The 22,604-nt window shown below is 43.7% G+C and overlaps 1 long non-coding RNA gene across 1 annotated transcript in view; it reads left to right on the top strand.

Moving 5' to 3' along the window:
* The window catches only part of LOC138265078 (uncharacterized), a 222,008-nt gene that overhangs the window by 115,822 nt on the left and 83,582 nt on the right, over positions 1-22,604 (top strand). The window contains exon 2 of the long non-coding RNA XR_011199305.1: positions 17,692-17,744. This is a non-coding gene — a long non-coding RNA (uncharacterized lncRNA). The remainder of the gene's footprint in view (positions 1-17,691; positions 17,745-22,604) is intronic.

Below are 22,604 nucleotides of genomic sequence, written 5' to 3'. Positions count from 1 at the left end.
TTGTGTAAAAAGAAATGATGCAAATTCGGTGCAAAATAAGTATAAATATGCCCCCAAGGATGCCAGGTCTAACACAATATACATAGGAAGGTGTGGTTTAAGTACAATTAAAATTCATGGCACAACACATGTTGACATTTCTGTTTTGGACAAAAAGTTAAGAACAATCCTCCATAGTATGTTATTAGAAGATATGACAAAACACATATTAACCTTTCTGTTTTTGATTTAAAAAAAACAAGTGAACACAATCCTTTGTAGTTTGTTTGTGAAAAAACATGGCAAACACATATTGACATTTCAGGTTTGGTTACAAACATCAAGTAACAACAATCTTCTACATTGTGTATCAGCTTGTTAGTATAGGGACATACCTGTCTGTGTGGGCTGTTTGTGTTTTAAGACCTGGCCGATGTGATGCCCTGCTGCAGTTGCACTGACTTTTGCCCAACTGAAGCAATCAATCTGACAGATTGATGATAAGTACAACATTCATACATTTTAGAGTTTTTGTTACAGGATGCTCAGGTGGGATATATATGTAATGTGCCACTAACAATGCAGATATGGGTGATGGAGAGAAATTGATGAATGCTAGCTTGTAGGTTTTTCCAGATCCATGAATAACTAGGTAGGCCAGTGACAGTTTTTAGCTTATAATTCAGGGATGAGTAGTGTTAATGAATAAAAAAGGGACTTCCTTTTCTTGCCACACATAGACTTCGGAAACTTGCTAGCTATAGTTAGAAAGGGTTGCAGGCCAGTAGATTTCTGCTCTTAATGGCACCACATTAGTGTTGTCCTAAAGCACCAGCTTATATAGCAGATAGGCTTGCATTGTAGACAGGATATCCTTCTTGATGGAGGTGAGATGAAGATAGGCTCCAATTGATCCTCCAGGAAGTTTAGCCAGATGACTCCTGGAGAACTTCTGTTTCACTCACCTCTTTTTATTTTGCAATTTTTTCCTAATTTCCCCATGGTCCAGTCTGCCTCCCTCAATGCATTGCCAGGATAAGTTATCTGCTGCCATGAGACTGCCTTCTGTGGCCCACTGAGGAAGAATGGAGGCAGCCCATGTAGTTGCTTTCAGTACGTAACCACAAACTTAAAAACAAGGGCAGTCAACTCCTCAATTAAATTTCCCTTCCTCTTCACACAGGCAGCATTCTGGGTTCGATAAATGCTCATCAGTGTCTGCACACCACTAAGCTATAGAAGAAAGAACAAGATCTTATGGTGTGGGTAGAATCTATCTGGTTGTAAGGAAATGTGTGTCAGGTGTCTTTGATTTAGCACCTTCCTATTAAATGCCAGGCAGAAGTCTGCTATTCACAACCATGCAGAATCTCCACCCAATGAGCAGAGTCTCTACCACAACTGCAGAGTTATATTGTCATTTATGATTATTCTGACGCAACCCTTAAATGCAGTGGGGGGAGACATGTAAGTCTATACTTGAGTACATTTAAGCTATTATTTTCTGAATAGCCAAAAGGTGTAAGTGTACTCAATTTTGTAAGAGTAAGCTACACATGTATATTTTCTCACAAGTGTAATATGTTCACATGCCTGTAGATAAGAGGTTCTAAGTTGAATGTTCAAGGTTTGCTTCCCTGTGATGAGTAGTTCAGTTTCAGTTGTCATCACCAAAGCGCCTTTTGCCAGATTCTAATTCGTTGGAGGAAGGAAATCCCAGTGAGATTATGTCCTCAATTGGATGAACTAAGTACTTGTTACTTGTTATATGGAAACCAATTAATGGATACAAGATCATTAATTTGAAGTCCACTTTTTTGTGCAAAGAAATCTAAACATGTTATTTGGCGTTTGGGGATTCTCATCAGCTCCACTTATTTATTGTAGCTCAGGGCCTATGTTTATCATTTTTGTGATGCAATGCAGCAAGACAACTTGCTGCACTGCACTGAAAGAAAGGAAGAGGACAGTCATAAGCCATACTTATCATTATATGGTGCATCCCTGTCCTCTCTTTGCGCTGGCACTCTCAGAGCAGCCTAGCACCAATGCAGGCACCCTTGGGTCATGGTGCAAGGGTGCCTGCATTGCACCATGCACCATATGCAAGCATATTATAGAAAGTGGCCCCTTCCTGCAGAGAAACAATCCTTAGAATGCAGCACACTTAGGCCTATATTTCTGAAAAATGGCACACAACTGAGCTAGCGCAGTTGTGCATCATTTAATTTAATGTGAGCTAACACTATTCCCTAATGCCATCCGTGCGCCATATTTAAAAAAAATGATGCACTATGGTGCTAAGGAATGGCTAGTGGTTAAAAAAAAGATGTTAGCTGGTGACGGATGGCATTAGGGGAAATGGCGCTAGTGGGTAAAAATACGACAGTAGGCTGATTAGCAGCAAAATATCTGCTGCTAGTCAGCCCAGTATCATTTTTTGATTCACAAGCATCCAAAAAATGACTCCTGTCCTGTGGTGTGGGTGGTGGTGATGCAGAGGGTTGGGGTAGGCATTTATGTGCCCATTCTTTGGTGTTTTTCCATTGAAATGGGATTACCTGCACTTTAGCTTAGTGGCATTACTTAGTTGCACGTCGTTTCTGTGTTGTTTAATATGGCGCTGGAGGGCTAGCATCACTTTTAGGAAGGGAATGCCTACCTTGCATCTCATTGACACAAGGTGGGTTGGCGCTTCCTAGAAATGGCAATAACTCCAATATTTTGATGCGAGATGGGTCTAGTGTCAAAATATAAATATGGAGTTAAGTTAGCACTGCTTTAGCATCAAAATAAATGATGCTAAGGCGACAATAACATTCCATAAATATGGCCCATGGGTACATATTCACCAGAACATGGTTCATCAGCTTTGATGCACCACTTTTCTTGAACCCCCCTGCACCTCACTAATGACACCATTTGTGCACCATATTTACAATACGGTGCACCATGATGCATGTTAGGACTTTAGCGTCAAAGATTTTTTACTCTATTGTGGTACTTTGCAGGATTAGTGCTGGGAGGCCCTTTCAAAGTAATGGGTGCGTCATTTTAATACCTGCCTTTAGCAGGCATTAAAAATGACGCAAAAAATGGTGCAGAGAAATGTTGTCAATTTCACTATGCCATTTTTACAGGCCTTTTGTGGGAACATCCCCCTTGCATTTATTATGCATGGCACCAGCATAATGTGGCGTAGAGGGTTACAAAGTGGCCAATGCATTCATTCCACCACTTTGTAAATATGGCGAAGGAAAATGGCCTCCTTAACGCCACATTAGTGTAAACATATACTGGACACTAGTGTGGTGCTAAGAGGCAATAGGGCCTTGTAAATCTGGCCCTTAGAACGAGGAAACGACAAAGAGAAATACCTGTACTTCATGTGAGAAGGCATACAAATCTGATGCATTACCAGGTCTACCAGTGTAGATAAATCTGGGAATGTGTTACAATGCATAAGTAAATACTTGGGAACACCTACTCTCCACCCATGTAAAACCTCCAGCACACAGTGTAATACAAGGCAGCAACTTGCACTGCACTGTGTTACACCAGATTTTCCAAGCCACGGCGGGTCAAGAAGGTTGGCTTGCGTGAAATGGTTAATCTGATTTTAGGCTTTGCATAATCCTACCTCACGTTGTGTGGTGCAAAGGTGATGCAGAACAATTATAAATATGCCCCCTTGTTTAGACGAAACCTGTTTGCTATCAGCGTGCATAGTTCAAAAACAGTATTACTAGTTCTAAGGAACATACCCAACTGATGAATAAATTATTATCTGATGTGTGCTGAGAGATTCTTTACATTCTGTTGCACATATTGGGGCATATTGAAGAGCCACCTTAGTGCTACCATAACATCTTATTTTTCATGCTAAGGTGGTGCTAAAGTAGCTTTTTCCCCACACCATATTTAGAAAGTGGCGCAATGCATGCATTGGGCCACTTTGCAAACCCTTGCTCCACATTATGCCTGCACCAGGCATAATGTATGCAATGGGGGCGTTCCGGCGCTAGGATGCCCACAAAAATGGTGCAGTGAAATTTAACAAATTTCTCTGTGCAATTTTTGCCATCATTTTTAACACCTGCTCAGAGCAGGCGTTGAAATGAAGCTACCTTAGAAACCTATAGGCCTCCATGCACTTTGCTACACTATCCTCAACATTTTTAATGCTAGTGTAGCAAATCATGGTGTGCCGTATTACAAATATAGCACAACCATGGAGTCGTTAGGTGCCGGTAGGGAGGATGCAGAAATAGTGGCGCATCAGCTCTGATGCTCAATTTTTCTTAAATATGGGCCACTGACTCTAGAACCTTGCTAAACTGTTTACTTCACCAATTGACTTTGAGCCCAATATTAAACAAAAGTAATTTGCATGCTTCCTTGTTTGTTCGTTGTGTGTCGCTGATAAATCCCAACTGATACGCTTTTGTCGTCTTTACCAGAGGACTGCTGTGATTGACGACGTATTGATTTTTTTGTATTTGCAGAACTTCAATCCTGCTTATTCTCTTTTCCCCATATTTTCCTCCTTCACAATCTTAACATAGATCGAACTAATTTCCTTCCTCTCCAAATGCAAAATTAACCACTTCTATTTTGCGCTTTAGAGGAACTTTACGCGGTACCTAGATTTCTTTCTGCTTATATTGATATGAAAATTTGTCTAATGAATGCGTGGATGTGATTGCATACAAAGACAGGCATCAAAACAATTCAAAAGAATAATAAGCAAGAACGGCATATATGTTGCCTTGATTCTCATGAAGTAGAAAAACGATTAAAAGTACTGCTAGCACTGACCGTTAAGCAAATAAGTTGTTTGGTATCTAACCATAGTGCCAGATATTTCAATGAGCTGGAGAGAAATGCAAAACGACAGGACAGATGTACTGAAAAATGCCTGATAAGTAAATACCTGTTTCATATTGTGGCATTACGTTTATTTTCTCATTTTGTCAGACTAATTCCAAATAGAACTGTATGCGTTTTTTCAAAATCGTATGCCTTAAAAACACTTATTAAAAAAGCGATAGCTACAAATTGAGGGTTTGTTTGTATCCCAAAAACGTGCAGATAGAGCAGCTGTGAAAGAGTTAAATTTGCCTCACCAGACTCTGAATTCTCAGCAAATATCCCGCATGCAGCCAAACAACAGCTTGACATTTTCCATCCTTCACTAGAAAGACAAAGGCGTGAAGATATTCCCATGATTCCATTCTGCATGCCTAACTATGAGCTCAGGTGCAGCAGCGTTTGCCCTGGACCGGCCTCATCAACATGAAGGGCGAACTCATCGTTTCTGCATCTTTTCTCGCCATCCGCTTGATTAATTGGCTCGTGACTACACCAACTGAATACCTAATGCACCTCCTGTCCCTATTCTTTCCTCGCAGTCTCTCACTGCATTTACATATATTTATATTCCATAATTTTAAAAAAATGGGAGCACATCTCAGTAATTTGATGTAATGACGGCATGTCACCAAAAAAAGGAATTAGGAAAATCTGTAGGTATTTAATTTATTCTTGTTTTCTTCAAGCAGATATCTCTGAAAGGCCTTTAATATTCATGCACATGAAAAAATGCATTGAATATAAAATAGCAAAGTTTAAGAGTAAAAGGAATTCATTTTTCTTCGAATATGGATTAATTAGAATTGCTTAATACTCATACAATAAAAACATTCTACACTAAATAGCCCTATCAAGGGACATGGCGAATCATTATTTGCCCAGGAATGAAGCATCTCACTATTTTCGCCATGTTCTTAGTAAAACAAAGTTACAGTTAAAAATGGAGAGAAATGACCTGTAAATAAACAGACGACAAACACTTTTTTTAAAAAGTGAAAGACCATGTTATACACACAGTATTTGAATATGATGGTCAAATGTATGTGTGTATATACACATACGCATACACACTTTAAAAATGCATAAAGGGTACTATGTAAAATATGTAATGTATTCTTAATGTTCCCATATTGCCATATGAAATAACTTGACCTTGAGGTTTATGATGTCACCAAACCCCCTCAAAGGCAATGAGGACCATATCAAACAACTACCCATTACCTATAATATACTGTATACAGAAAGAGAGACTGATAACCCTGAGTCCCATAATATATATGAATATATCTTGACCTCGATAAAATACTGCTGACAGCCTAACCAAGCTCATTCCAAACCTGTACCAGCTGTTCTAAAAGTTGACCTTGCCACCAGGGCATCTTGTATTTTGTTGTTCAAAGAACATATCACAAAGGTAAGAGCTCTTTTTTCATTTCAGTTCGACATACAAAGTCCTTCACTCTATACGTTGGGTGTATTAACTCACAACCTGATGAAATGGAAATATTATGAAGCCTGAGACCGCTTAATTAACAAAGATTCTATCTTATTTTTTGGAGGGCAGATGTTTTTGATAGATGGCTTACACCTTTATTTAATTTTATGAATAGAATCCGAATGAACACTCTGGACCCTATTAATGAAAAAAACAGATATCTGCATTTTGTTTCAACATACTTGTACTTTTATATATTCACAACTAATTCCAATAGCACACCTAGAAAACTGTATCAGGTGCAGATTTCCAGGGCTACTACTGTCGACATCATGTGAAATTTCCCAAGGGCTTCTATTCACACTTTACAGATTTCTGCATACTCTAGAATAAAGTACAAGGATAATGGAGCTCCTTGTGGAAATGCACACATTGTTTTCTTTTTTCCATTTGTGATTAAACCATTTATCTTGGTGGAGGAATCCATTGTCCCACCTCCACCAAAGGTTGGGGTTATTTGTTCCCTTCCTATCCTAGAAGGTAAATGTTCCTCAGACTCAAAGAATTGGCATAATATTGAGGGAGAAGGAGGGAAGTTTCTTATCTTTCTTCAGCTAGACTTCAATCTGTGATTGTAATTTGCCATCATTGATTACTATGAAATCTGTCTTTGTAGGATTCAATGAAAAAGAAAACAGTAAATATTCAAGACTGGATGATAATATAATATTTTTACAGTTGCTTGATGTTGGTTTGTGATGATACTATAAGGTAAAGGTACATGTCAAACGCATATTGTATTTATTAATGTTTTTTTTTGTAAAGAGCTGCCTTGTGATGGATTTCTATTTCCTAGCACTGAGGAAAGTGTTGGTGACAGCTGTTCAATGTAAACTTTGATCCAATGCTTGGATGAAAAGAATGGCTGATATTTCTTTAACTTGTGGTCCAAAGGAAGGTATTTTTCAGGTGTGATAATAAGTGGATTTCAAGTCATGTATGCATGGACCCTGATTTCGTATCCGCATCGAAAGACTTCTTTCAACAGGCAGGCATTTTTTAGAAGCTGCAATGTTAGAGATGAAAGGGCAAAGCTTAACAGACCTGCATATATTTACTTGTATGTATATTTAATATTGCACATTGATGTAACTTCACACTCTTTTGTTATTCACTGTTTCTGATTGTAAATTTACAACAAGATATAAGCTTACTTGTCTTTACCACCTCCAATGAAGCCCTCATCAGTGGAACTTATAGCTAGTATCTGTAGCTTTATGATCGCATTTTTACACTCTGAATACTTGGCGGACACGTCCACCACCATGTTGGAATCTTCTACATGAACACCACAACTTCTACCACAGACATGGTGACCACCCCCACAGATTTGGAGACTTCTGAATGGGAGCAAATATGAAATTAACATGAACCAAATCATACACATCTGAAACCCTTTCACTTAAAGCTCTGCCTTTTTTTGATGGACTACATGAGCCGACAGCCACTTTCAGCCTCGAGGGTGCAGACAACACTCAAGAGGAAGATTAATGTACCCGATAAGAGGGCAGTGCAAACAACTACAAAATCTGCCTTTATTTACCCTGCATGAAAAACAGCAGGATGTCTTATAGTAAGAGGTCAAATACTCAGTTAAATCATGGGGAAGGAGGTGAAGATAATGTGGGGCATTAAGAGGAAATGGTAGGATTCAAGGAGGTGGATGGATGGCAAGTTCTCCTGGATCCCTACCGCAAATGCTATTCCTGAGGGCACACTTGGATCGTGTATCCACTACCCTTGATGAATCTATCCTCCCCATAGTGCAATTTCATATGGTATATGTAATGCCTGTTTCAGTGTAGACCAGCCTAATTTTATGCCAGGTAGGAACAAAGGGCCTGATATATTGTGCACTGGTCACAAAATCTAGTCTCAAACTGCAACCAATATTTTGTGAACAGTGAGGAATTTTGTGAACTGACCTATGTAACAACATCCTCGTCCGATTGACCACAATCACAGGGATGGTCACTTCCAAGGGCAAACTGATCTCCGTGTCTATGATTGTGTTGAAATGCAGTCATTTTTTTTTTTTTTTAAAGCAGACCAATTTTCATAGGGCAAGACTACTTTTAACAAAACATATTTTTTCACTTTCGGTGAGACTACTGCCTACTCCCCCTGAAACATTTAAGTAAAAAGACAAAGAGGCCCAAAGAGCATTCTTTCCTCTTTGTAAATAAGTTGTCACCGCAACCTGGAGGTTGGCAACTTTTCTATGGTTTGTGTCTTGAATTATGGTCACAAGTAATTGATATGTCTGATACCAAATCACAGTTTTGAAGGGAAACCCACAACACATCTGTTCCAAACTCAGTATCTAGTCTCAAACCCATTGTAGGAATGAGTAAAACTTTACAAACTCCTGAAAGTGTTTTTGGTACAGAGAGGAGAAAGTATTTGTGTTCATAAACCTACGAATTTTAAAAATTGACAGGTCTTGTAACTATTAAAAATGTGTAAACATCTACCCTTAAACCCCCATATCTATCTCTAATACTTATCCTATAGCCAATCACACACCCCTGTCCTTCCAACAACCCGACAATGCTGTGCAGAACATCACAAAGATATCCTTCAACACATCCTCTGACATACTCCCTTCAAATAAGATTATGTTTATATTAATTTTCTTTTGTTCTTCCTTCTTCCTACCATTACAAGTTTATTACTACTACAAATGGGTCAGAAATACTTCCAAATGCAGCAGGGCAACACACATTTCATGTCATTAAATGCAACCCTACAAGACACACAGTATGTCCTTATGTTGGGGGATTAGAGAGGATTTCTAATCATTTGTTGTACCCATAAATTTTAGAATTTGATGATATATATAGGGGGTCGTGGTCGGGCCGCGAAAGAAGATGGCCGCCTTACTTGGGAGCTCCGCGCGGCATCAGACTCGGGGGATGGCGGGGGCCGTGCGGCTGCCGCAAACAGGATCATAAAACCTCCGGAGGCTCCCTAAACATATGGAGCCCTGATCCCTGTAGAGGAGGCCCAGAGAAAGCAGCTGGGAAGACTGCCGCGCACCTCGGCAAGAAAGGCCTTGTCCGGTGGCGGAGTCGCGTCTCCCGAGGACCGAACGGATCATCCCGTCGGGACAGAGACAATGACTCGCGCGCCCCATCGCCTTCGGTCAGTAGCGCTGCGCTACTCATCAGGACGTCGTGCCCTACACCCTTGCTCCCTCCCCATCTCCAGGGAACAGAAGCCAGCGTCAGACCCGGAGGGGTGGCGGGGACCCCGCGGCTGCCACAAACGGGATCACAATACCTCAGGAGGCTCTCTAAAACATATGGAGCCCTGATCTCTGTGGAGTGGGCCCAGAGAAAACAGCTGGAAGGACTGCTGCGCACCTCAGCAGGAAAGGCCTTGTCCGGGGGCGGAGTCACGCCTCTCGAGGCTGGTGCAGATCGGCCTGTCAGGAACGGACACAATGACTTGCGTGCCCCATTGCCATTGCCTGTGGTCAGTAGCGTGGCGCTACTAATTAGGACATTGTGCCCTCTCCCCTTTACCCCGTTCCCATCTCCAGGGAATTGAAGCCGGTGATCGGAGAGGGGAGGGTGCCCGCCCTGTCAGGGGAAAATGGGGAAACGAGGTACTGGCATAGGCCAGCATCACCTACCCCTCCCGGCTAATTATTCAACAGTGCAACCGCAAGGGCCCTGACATTGACAGAGCCCCCTTGCCAGCACAAACTGGATAAGTCAACATCTACGCGGCCTCCTGTGATTAGAGCAAAGAGCCTGCCGGCCGGCCCCTCACACCACTGGGAACAGTAGAGCATCGACCAGCCCTCAACCTTCTCTGCTCGCATCTATGTAGGACCGAGCAGAGGCAGTGCTGAAGCCACCCTCCAACAAGGACGAGGTGCTCTGAAACGGGAGCTAATGATGATCCTAAACTGGCCCACTGGGTAGGAAAGACACTGTTGATCAGGCACACTGTCCCTTCTGAAAAACACTGCAGTGGATCACTAGTTCAACCAGGACAGATCTCAAGCAGCCCCTCGGATCGGATCAGATATAGGAAGGGGACCCCCAGGAAAACATACCTCTGAACACAGCGACCCGGATGTAGCACAGAGGAGAGAGATGCTGGGACGCAATCACCTGCCTTCTCCCTAACAACCTCCAGTGCCCCGAAAGACGAGCAGCTCCACAGTGACAAATCCAGTTCAATGACACAAGTAGGGGAGGTCGGGCACTGACTGACCCACGCATTACCACCCTCACCAGTTCCCAAGAAAGAAAGAAGGGAGGGAAAAAAGGCCTTGGATTCAATAAGGCCTTTCCCACAGGCTGGCACTGAGATGCCCGGAGGCAAGTTAGGACAAAAATCCACAGGCAAACCGGCACGACAATTGCTATTTTCAGAGGTGCTCCAACATAAGCGTCCTACTTCCCCAACAGTGGGACCTCACACAGCCTTAACTCCAACCCAGCCTTCCACGATGGCTGACAAGGAACAGCCTACAACCATGGAACGGATACTACAGGAGATCACTGCTGTCAGTCGCCGGATAGAGGGGATGGATGCTTCTATATCCTCTCTGACCCTGGAGACCAAATCCATGCGATCAGACATTGCAAGCTTTCAATCCCGGGTGACAGGATTGGAACACCGCAAGGGGACCCTGGAAACTCATGTGGCCACAATCCAGGACAGAGACCAGGACCTTCTTTATCTCCGGAGCAAAATAACAGACCTGGAAGATAGAAGCCGAAGAGATAACATTCGCCTTTTCGGAATCCCGGAAAATGAAGAGGGACCAGATGTACAGGCCTTCCTTAGCTCTGTCCTCCCCAAGCTGAACTCGCTGACCTTTGACCCACCACTGGAATTCCAGCGAGCACACAGAGTGGGTCCAAAATGCCCTGATGGGGCCTTAAGACCTCGCCTGATCACTGCATGCCTGCTGCGCCATACCCAGACCCTCCAACTTCTCCAAGCAGCACAAAACCACGGACCCTTCCGGATAGCCAAATATGAAATCCGCATAATGAACGCAGAAAGGCCGTCCTGGCTTTAAGACCCCGACTCCGTCAGCTGGAGATAAAATACAGCCTCTTCGACCCAGCGAGAATGTGGGTCACCAAAAACGGGGTATCTAAAGACTTCTACAAGCCCGAGGATCTGAGACTTTTTTTGGAATCCTTCCAGCATCAACCTATGGATTCCACCACTCCGACCCGACCACAAGACACTTCGGGAGACGACAGCTGCATCCCTCCCTTAGAACCGGAGAGGGGAGGCATGGAAAGGTATGACCCTGACAACTGCCCTAGAGGCAGGGACCTGGAGAGACTGACCAGGGCACATGACGACAGGGGCCAGTTCGTACACGCCGTGGCACTCCACACTCAGCTCTCGGAAAGGGACAAATCCCGTTCACTCCTAAAACCGGCTTCTATACCCCCCTGAGATAATGATCTGCCACAGGGACTATATGGGACTATATGAGACAACGATGAGAGCCTCGGAGCACGACTGTCGTCAACCCGACGGACGGATGAGTATTTGCCCGGACTCTGCATTTACATTTTCTTTACTGTTGCTGATAATGTCATTACTAAATAGCTAAAATGCCTCAATCCCTACAATGCACGGATATACAATGTAATGATACAATGCTAGTTACCTCTAGCTCAATTCTGTGCACACATTACCTGCATTCAGGCCAGACCTTGTTGATACCCACTGTTTATGCATAGCACAGGTTTATGCCCCATGCCGATGTTGCAAATGTGTTGTTCATTTGTTCCTACCCCTTTAATTCAAAGTAGTACGATGAGATAATGCAATAGAAGTTACCTCTGGCCCACTGCCGAGTTTATATTGCCTATATTAAGATTAAGAATTTGGTTATCCCCACTGTTTACACATAGGACACGGATATGCCTCATAATTCAATGTCCTGCATGCAATATTATGATACTAAGCCACAGTGATGTTATCTTTGAAGGGTGAGACATATGCACATACATGTGTGTATACTTAAAAGCCTTTCCCTGGCCCACCTCTGATCTGCTCTCCCCGCTCCACTCCTCCTCCCTCCCCTTCCACCCCTGCCCCCTCCCTTCAAACCGTCCCTATAGTATAGGACCCTGCATGGCAGCGACGACTAGACACAGCGGTCCCCTACCCCATCGCTAGGGGTACATAAACACTATCAGCGCTCACTCCCCCTCTATACCTACACCTGACCGCCCCATTCCCTACTATCACCAACCCAACAAGATTCTACTGTGGCAAAAACCACAGATACTCAATACCCCCCTCCTCCACTCAAACTCTCTCTCCCCCTCGCCTCCCCCCCACATAGGATAATCAACTTTCCCCTAAGTTCCCCCTCGACAAACCTACGACACTCCTCCTCCCTCCGGAGACAGACAGAAAGATTCTTAACAAACGGCGACGGCGGCCGCCCCTCTTTCCCTCCCACCCCCCCAACCGTTACCTGATTGTCGGCGCTGAGAGCTCCTATAGGAAAAGGACCCGCAGTCTACAGATCTACCCCTCCAGGGGATATTGTTCCCCTAGCTTTCCCAGCCTAGCTCCTCTATCCTCACCCTTCCCTGTCCCTTCTCCCCCTTCTCCCCCTCTCTTCCTGACTGCATCTCCCCCTCTCGCCTTCTTCCCTATATCTCTACGCTAACCACCTCCTCCTTCCCCTCCCCACCTCCCCACCTTCTCTCCTATCCCCCTCCCCTCCCTCTCTCAATCTTATCTACCCTCTTCTTCCCCCCCTTCTGAAGGATCATTCGACATCCACCAGCTATCCCCCCAACCATTACGGTGCCAAAGACACTCTCCCTGCCCCAACGATAGAGGCAGCCCTCTACACTATCCCTCTAATTGCTGAGACCCTACCCTGATATCCAGCATGGCGATAGCTGCCCTCTGCGTGACACACCCACTACGAATCACCTCCTAGAATGTGCACGGCATGACGAATTACATCAAACGAAAAAAGGTGCTGTCCTATCTCCAATCTAAAAGAGCGGATATAGCCCTGATTCAGGAGACCCATCTGGACAGTACGGAGACCAGCAATCTCCATCGGGACTGGGTAGGAAGGGCTTCCTTTAGTTGCTGTCCAGCAGCCCAGGGACCCAGAGGAGGCACCCCCCGCAAATGCGGAGTAGCGATATTGCTAAGTAAAACCCTTCCGGCTATAATCATCAAAACATGGAACGACCTGGAGGGGAGATACATATTTGCAAAACTGAACGTAGGAGACTCTTTCCTATGCGTGGGCTCAGTCTATGCACTGACCGGTACTAGGCGATCTTTCTTCCTACAATTAAACCGCCTCTTGACTGAAATAGGGACCACCCGCTACATCATAGGGGGAGACTGGAACCTTGCCCGGGACGTCATATTAGACAGGACGGGCCCTATCGATACGGGCAACAATCACAACCGGGCACTGCTGACAGACTTAATCACTGATACAGGCTTGGTTGATTATTGGAGACTGATACACCCAAAGGACAAGGAATATACATTCCTGTCACCTGTCCACAGCACCTAATCTCACCTGGACTATTTTTTAGTGTCGCACACCGTAGTTCCCCATCTCCAAGATACTAGTATACTTGAAAGCGGACTTTCAGACCACTCCCCTATTTTGCTCCAGATCCAAACGGGCCTCGCTTCCCCTAGTCACAAACCATGGCGCTTCACAGTGCATAGATACCATTCCCCCCAAGGGAAAGTACAACTGAGGACACATGTATCCACATACATGGCCAACAACACCGGCACTGTGGCCTCCAAACGAGTTCTCTGGGCGGTGGCGAAGGCAACCCTGAGAGGTAATATGATGCGCAACGCAGCACTGGCTAACAAGGATAGGAGGACATGCCAACTAACCCTAGAAGACGGCATCCAGTGTCTCACCAGACAATACACCGTCCAGCCATCCCTCACATTACGCCGCTCTCTCTCGAAGAAGCCCGAATGGCACACAATGAGCTCTACACCTCGCAGGCGGAATACGCACTGCAAAGATTACGGGGCCGTCACTATGAACAAGGTGAGAAAGCGGGACGACTCTTGGCGGCACAACTCCGGCAGAGAGATGCTGCCTCCGCCATCCCGGCCTTAACGTCCCCCTCAGGAGCAGTACTAACCCGCCCACAAGACATCGTAAATGAATTCGCAGCCTTTCACCACCATCTTTATACCCCTGAAACAATGGGCAATAATGCACAAACTGAGGCCTTTCTCATCACGGCCAACCTACTGCGCCTCTCGGAGGCGGGCCAGGCTCTCCTAGAAGGCGACATAAGTAGGGAAGAAATAGTGCAAGCCATTAAGAATCTCCCCTACCACATATCCCTGGGTGAGGACGGCTTCCCTGCTGAATTCTACAGATGGGCAGGGGAAGAGGCAGTCACTGCTGTACATGAGGCACTCGCAGAGGCATGCCAAGAGTGCTCCTTAGGCGCACTGTCCAACAAGGCCACGATTGTTGTCCTACCCAAACCGGCTAGAGACCCAATACTCTGCGGCAGCTATCACCCTATTTCCCTCCTGAACGGATATGTCAAACTCTTGGTCAGTGTCTTGGTGGCTCGCTTACGTAAAGTGATACCATCCTTGATCCATAACACCCAGGTGGGGTTCGTACCAGGCCGCACCTCCAGAAACCATATGCGCACCCTCTGTCATACCCTATATGAATCTCTAAACATGCCGGAGGAAGCCCTGGCCCTGGCCCTTGATGCGGAGAAGGCGTTTGACTGCATCGAATGGCCCTACCTATTTGCTACTATGAAACACTTTGATCTCAGAGAACAATTTATCTCCAAAGTTCGCTTACTGTATGACCATCCTACGGCGCAAGTTAACTGCGGGGGTTTCCTATCGGATCTGTTCCCCATTGAAAGAGGCATGAGACAGGGTTGCCCCTTGTCACCGCTCCTGTTCCTTTTAGCAATGGAACCTTTGGCAGCTACCATACCTCCAAAATCTACCTCTATGCTGATGATATCTTGCTCACCCTGTCTGATCTAGAAAGGTCCCTGCCATCGTTGCTCTCAATCATAGAGGACTTCGCATCCCTATCTAGATACCGGATAAACTGGGACAAGAGCGAATCATTACCCCTCTCACGAATAACGACGAGGGCCGCAATCCACGGTCTCCCATTCAAATGGACTCCGACACGCCTCAAATATCTGGGAACACTTGTCAACCGGGGCCTGGAGCACATGGTTAGGGATAACCTAGACCCTCTTTTATCCCAGATGAAACAGGACTTTGCTAAATGGTCGTTATTGGGCCTTTCTATGTGGGGCAGGACGCAGGAGGTCAGGATGGTCACCTTCCTGCGCTTTACGTATATACTGGGCATGCTTCCCCTGCATGTACCCCTTACTCTGCTCCTGATGATAGACGCCTCAATAAGAACTTTTGTTTGGGGCTCTACACGCCTGAGGCTGATGCCAGCAAAAATATTGGCACAACGATCCTGCTGATGTTTAGGTCTCCCCTCAGTGGAACAATACTCGCTAGCCATACAGGCATCGCAACTGGCATATTTACTTCCTGGAACTCCAGACCCCCAACAGTGGGTAGCCACAGAGAAACTCCTATGGGACCAGTGTGAAGGGCCAGGAGGGATATACACTGACTGCCCCCAACTGTCTAATCCTGTCCTTACGGCAACAAATGCGGCGTGGCACAGGGCTCATCGTACACCCCTTTTTACATACCCAAGCTCCTCCTATGGAGGATAACAAAAGCATTAAAATATGGGGAAGTACCCTAAAATGGCCCCAATTGAATAATGCTGGCCTCAGCTGCATAGCCCAAATCATAGATGGCGATCGGCTCCGACCCTTCGCCAACTTAAGGGAAGAGTTTGATATACATAATAGCCAAGAATGGCGATACCTACAGCTTAAGCATTGTCTACATAAAGAACTGAGAACCCTTTCGTGGGAGGTCAAGGCCTCATCAATTATCGCCTATCTACAGACATGGGGTTGCCACAAAGGTGTGATGGCAGGTTTATACGGAGTGCTAGTTAGTCACCTTTACTCACAATCCCTTCTTGAAAGTTTACGCCTCAAGTGGCAAGACTGGCTCGGGACGACATATACCGAGGAGGACTGGTCGGACATCCTGGAGGCACTCGAGAGAGGCACCCGCAAGGACCAACTGAAGTTTTGCCTATTTAAAGTCCTCCAGGACTGGTATTGGACCCCTATGAGGCTCTTCAGGGCGGGTCTGATACCACATGCAAATTTACAATTTACAAGATCAGGCGGCCCTGTTCACAGAAGTCTGGAGCCCCTTTCTGACAGGACCGTAATTGACAACCCACCCCACACTCCAAACTTAGCACCTTTTCCACTCACACCACCCCCGCCTCATACCAGCTGGTGGACAGTCGACAGATGCCAACTAGGTTCTCCCTCCCCCTCTCTTCTTTTCTTCCTTTTCTCCCCTTCTTCTTATATCTCATCTCGTAAGTTTCACGTTTTCACTTTTACTCATCTCCACTCTTATTCCCCATGTCAACTTCTTCATCCCCCTCTCTCCCCGAATCCTAGATCACCCACTCTGAACGGAACTCCTCAACCCCATAATGCTTAAAACTTTAATCAACAAACCTGTCCTCCCAATCTTCCTCCCCCAGGTTGCAATGCCTTCCCCCTCTTCCCCTCCAACCCTCCTCTCTCTCTATCCAACTTAAATTTGATCGACCAGTGCAGAACTATTAGACCCATCCCCAAGAGTTTCAAACTGTTAAAGGACACCTATGCAGATTTCCCTCGTACCCCCCTCCCCTACTCCACCCTTAACATCTTGGATCCTGTGCCTCACATCATACGTAAATACATACATACTCATACATAACCCCACATGATAGTTCATACAATAAAGGAAATCATCAATGTACTCTTCGAGCCATCCTGGCACGCTGACCTAACCCTCCCCCTCTTTCTGTTCTTATCCCTCTTCTCCCCTTTTCTTTCCCCCATCCATTCCCCTCCCCAATACTTCCTTCCTCCTCTCCCCTCCTGCCTATCCCTTCTTTATTCCTGACCTCATATCCCAATGTTCATATTATCTTTCAGGTAAACTTATGCGTACGCTAACCGAGAAATTAGCCATTGCCAAAAAACATATGGGCGATGCCCTATAATGTATTCTGTATCATCCCTCAATTTTCAAAAAAAGAATTAAAAAAAAAAATGTGATGATATATTTTGTTTAAATACATGTATAACTTGTATATTCATGTTATTAACACTAGTATTCTTACTTACTTTTATGTGTTTTTCTCCTAATCACCATCTGCCACCACCTCTAAGTTTGATCCTCAGACTGTACCAAAACTCAGACTGGCTACAGAACGTGATGGGTGGTAAGTGTACAGTTTGTTTGTTTGGGCTTTGGTGAAACCTATTACTTAATATGTAAGTAACACAGTAGAGGTATGCATACTGTCTCACAGTACTATATCTAATTTATTGTTGGCTTTAATATACGTTGTCAAGTTTCTTATCCATACACTGTACAAAACTATTTCCATTCGACCTTATGTTAACGTTCAGGAGAGGAATCTGCATTGTGTCACATACTTTGTCTCCAACCCATCACCATAGCATCATGATGTATATGTTTGTCTTAGTTTGACTCTTGCTCTAGACAAGAATGCTGGTTCAAGGATGACACTACTTATGTGTGTAGGTGACCATGCCTGTCCTACAGCAAGTTGCAACTACCGTCCCAACCCTCCTGGCTCACAAGAAGCACCTCACCAAAAACATCAAAACTGTAAAAAGTGATTTGTGGCAGCCTTTACGCATAGACTGAAGAGTGTAATATCTCAGGGAGTGCTGTGGTTAAATGGAGATTACCCCTTTCTCAAATGAACAACATGTCTCTATCAAACACAGGCAATAAAGAAGATGCAGTAGAGTTTTCACTAGCTTTTGTTTAACAAAACTGCAATCTATGATAAGTTGCACAGGCTGCAATGATTAGGATAATGAATAAGGTAAGAAACAGAATTGTGAACACAAGAGTTATTAATACGAAGACCCCCACCATCTTGAAATAACATAAAATGACATGAGATATCAAATATGTCCTAATACCCTAATATGATGTACCTAATTTCTAACCTTAAACACAGCTAGGTGTGTTAAACCTAATCTGCCAATGCCATGTCCATGAGAAGAGCCCCACAACCGTTGTTAACTTGGATTGAGGTCTCTAGCTCAGACTACGTAGGGACACAAAGGCTGGGTCAGCTTCAAGGCAACAAGGGGCATCAATAGCAGCGATGGCAACTGGTCAGAATCCCTCTGACGCTCTGTCTAAGTGAGGTGCATTTATTCACATCTGCTCGGACCCCTGACGTAGGTCTGTTCCCAAACAACAGATAACAAGACATGCTTGTGATGGCAATTTATGTAAACAATTCCCTTGAAGGCATGAAGAGTAAAAGTACCTAATGTGAATACCTACAGTTTGTTTATCTTTGTCGCTTGATATTGATGCCTTAGCGCAGTGGCACTGATAACATGAAACTAAAACATTGGCCTAACTAGAAACAAAGCAGCCATCATGGAAACATGTAAAGAAATAATTGTGCTGTGGACATGTAAAAGATTTGTTACAGTTATCGCCTGTCACATATTCAGCATTTCTGGCTTTCCCTATGGGTTGGGTATTGTCATCCCACCTTTGGTTAGTGTTTGCTGGTGGATTGTTCGATTGGTAGTACTACATGCTGCCCATGCATTACGGTTGTGTGTTTGCAGAGCTGGGAGGGGTATGCTTGCAGTCGGTATGGCATGCAGGGGTACACAATTGAGGGTGGTTTTGGGGCTGGTTAACTGTATGTATAAACGAAAAAGCAGCAATGGAAAGAAGGTTATAGGACAAAGCGCTCACAATGAATCCCCAAGTTAGTGCCTAATACATACAATCATAGGCACAGTGCTCCTGGCAAGAGGATCCTCCCCCCTCCTCCAATGTTTCTCAAGAGAAAAACAGCATACTTAACAGATGTCAAGGCACTCGTGAATAAATAATCATACGGTCAGTAGTCCATGTATGTATGATGTCAGATCCTCTTCCAAACAATCAAAAAAAAGGTAGATCGTGAAAGGTTAGCATGACTTCAATTTATTCATGAGATGGAATATTCATGTATTGATAAAGCAGAAAACAGCCAACATGTGTTTCCTCTTGGGAGAAAATGATCTCCGTGACTTCCTCAAGGCTGTAAAAATTACAATTATCACTAAATATACAAATATAAACTTTGAGTCATGTATCAAGAAATATATATAACAAAATGAAATCTTAACAGAAAAAAAAAACTACAACGATAACCACGTGACCTTGTGAAAACACGCCCCTAAAACCTCCAAAGTTACAGCCTGTGACAACTCGTGAATAACACACAGATTAGAAGCCACATATGAGAATACCGATTAATTACATAAAGTAATATGGGAATCAATGAAACATTACATTTCTTCTGTCAATTTAAGAGTACAATGAAAGTCATGACACCAGCGTGAAAATAAAGCTAATAGAAGAAGTCAGCCCAAACTCCTACAGTCCAAAATCAATAATAAGTGAACAAGAGTTCCCCAGAATCTTGAGAGAAAGTTGTGCATGGTTAAGAAGCACCTATAGAAAAGAGGATCATACCTCAACACTATGTTTAGAACAAACAGGGCGAATCAAAAATGCTATAGTAGCTCATATGAAGTCTCAAATATTAATGATCTGCGAAGAAAAACAAAGAAGGTATGCAAAGTAGTAAGATAAAAAGATCTGATCCAGGGAATGGCGACTCAAATGAAATAGAGTAAAAATTAACCACACAGACACCTACTCAAAATAGCACTGTATGTGAAAATCCATGTAAATTTGTAAGGGGCGTGTGTGTATATACCCCCTAACCTGAAAACAGAGAGGACAAGAATTAAGGGAGAACCTTAAGAGATGATAAACACACCATCACGGTTGACCACGAACCGCTATTGTCAGAACTAAACAATCACTCACCTGACGTTATCAAGAGGACACGAAATAACGTGTCCTAGGAGTCGAGTAACGTCCTCCGATCGGCAAATCCGCGCGCCGGCACTCAGAGGGGTCCCGCATTTAAAGCTCACTAATTGATGGAATTAAAAACAAAAAAAGGTCAAGGTACCCTCCTCGCGGGCACCATCTTCAGCACAAGAGCCCATTCCTAAAGCCTCCCTCGCGGGCGCCATCTTATACAAGTTTTTTAATTCTGCCTCGATAACGAAAAATAAACAAAATCATTGAGCGCCATTCAGAAACAATGACCAAAACGAATACATCTGAAAATAATGAATTATATCATAGTATCAAATTCAAAAATATAGACTAAACACCCTTATGCCAATAAACCACAATAAAGACCAACAAAATTGAGTTCGAATGCAGAAAAAGAAGGAGGGGGAGAGAGACTACTGAACAGAACTCCCCCATCAACCATCTTTGTGAATTTAGCAAATGGTCTACTACCACAAACCCACTTAATTGAGTTATTAAAGGATGTCCCTATTGACGCTATGAAACCCAATGTCAATTCTGACTTAAGATGCATACACTTGTACCAAGTACTGTTATAAACTAAACGATTCACGTTTGTGTGATGACAATCATGATAGGTTCCGAATCTGAACCACTCCACAGAATAAACAATTCTTCCCACCACATAATACATGTACATACATCATTGACTGGGAATTGGTCCCAATAATATTACAAAACATAATTAGAGTAAATTACATTAGCATACAATACATACAATTGAATGAGGTTGAAAGGTTACAGAACTGATTACATAGCTCCCTCACAGTAAGATACGTACTCGATATAGGAAACAAATTGCCCAGTATGGTCGAATTACTGCCCCAGAAAGTACTCCATTTTGTAATTCGTATTGAGGCCTTCCTCCACAGCCCTCAATTTAAGAATCCAAAAGCATTCTCGCTTTCTGAGTGCTAATTCTCTATTTCCTCAGCGGGGATCTCTATGTACCTGCTCAAAGCCCAAAAATTCATAGCTCTTGGTTTGACCCTGTTTGGGGCACTGACTCATGTGAGTTACAATGGTATACCGATCATCCTCCTGTCTAAGAGCCCTATAATGCTCACTCACTCTCGTTCTTAGTGATCTGATTGTACTGCCCACATAATAGAGTCCGCACATACAGATAATCATGTATATAACATAGCTGTTATTGCATGTGATATTCAAAATGATGCGGAATTGATGACCCGTCTGACTGCTAAAGGTAGAAATTCCTGATCTGGTCCATTTGCACATACTGCAGTGTCCGCATTTGTAGAACCCTTTGTTGCGAGTAGTCAGCCAATCTTCACGTTGGTGTGCAACAGGGTAACTGGGGCACAATATATTCTAAAGAGTCCGACCCCTGCGATATGTGAAGATCGGGGTATCTGAAATTAATCCCTTAGGGTTTGCATCTGCTGTTAACACATGCCAGTGTTTAATCATACATTTTCGTAATAATGCTGAGGTTTGTGTGTAGTTGACTATACAACGCAAATTGGTGTTAGTAGGTCTGACTTTATGTCTAAGAGTATCCTCCCTAGCCAAGCGCATGACTCTACTACGTGCTTTCTCAATAATACGTGGCGGATAGCCCCGTGATTTAAATCTAACCTCCATGTCATCAATACATTTTAAAAAATCCATATCCAAGCTACAATTCCTTCTTGCCCGCACCATTTCACCATATGGGATCGAGTTGATCTGGTGTCTAGGATGTGAACTCATTGCATGCAATATGGAATTGCAAGCTGTACTCTTTCTGAAAAGACGACTCTCAATCCTATCATTATGAATGAAGAGTTCCACGTCTAAAAAAGTAATGTCAGTTGTGCTATGTTCCCAAGTAAATCTAATATTAAGATCATTGGAATTTAGATAGATTATGAAGTTGTTCAGTTTGTTTATATCACCCGTCCATATCATTATGCAGTCATCAATATATCTCCCCCAGAAAAGTATATCCGTATTCCAAGTATTTCCTTCCATGCTCCAAATCACGTTCTGTTCGAAGTTCCCCATAAAGAGATTTGCATATGCCGGTGAAAATCTGGATCCCATGACAACCCCTTGTTTCTGACAGCACCACTCTTTTTTAAATATGAAAAAATTATTCTCCAGAATAATTTCAACCATGTCAAGTAACATATTG

Source organism: Pleurodeles waltl, chromosome 11 (genome assembly GCF_031143425.1).
Source record: "Pleurodeles waltl isolate 20211129_DDA chromosome 11, aPleWal1.hap1.20221129, whole genome shotgun sequence".
Classification (NCBI taxonomy): Eukaryota; Metazoa; Chordata; class Amphibia; order Caudata; family Salamandridae; genus Pleurodeles; species Pleurodeles waltl.
Note: the sequence above shows the minus strand (reverse complement) of the source record. Positions and strands in the feature narration are given on the sequence as shown.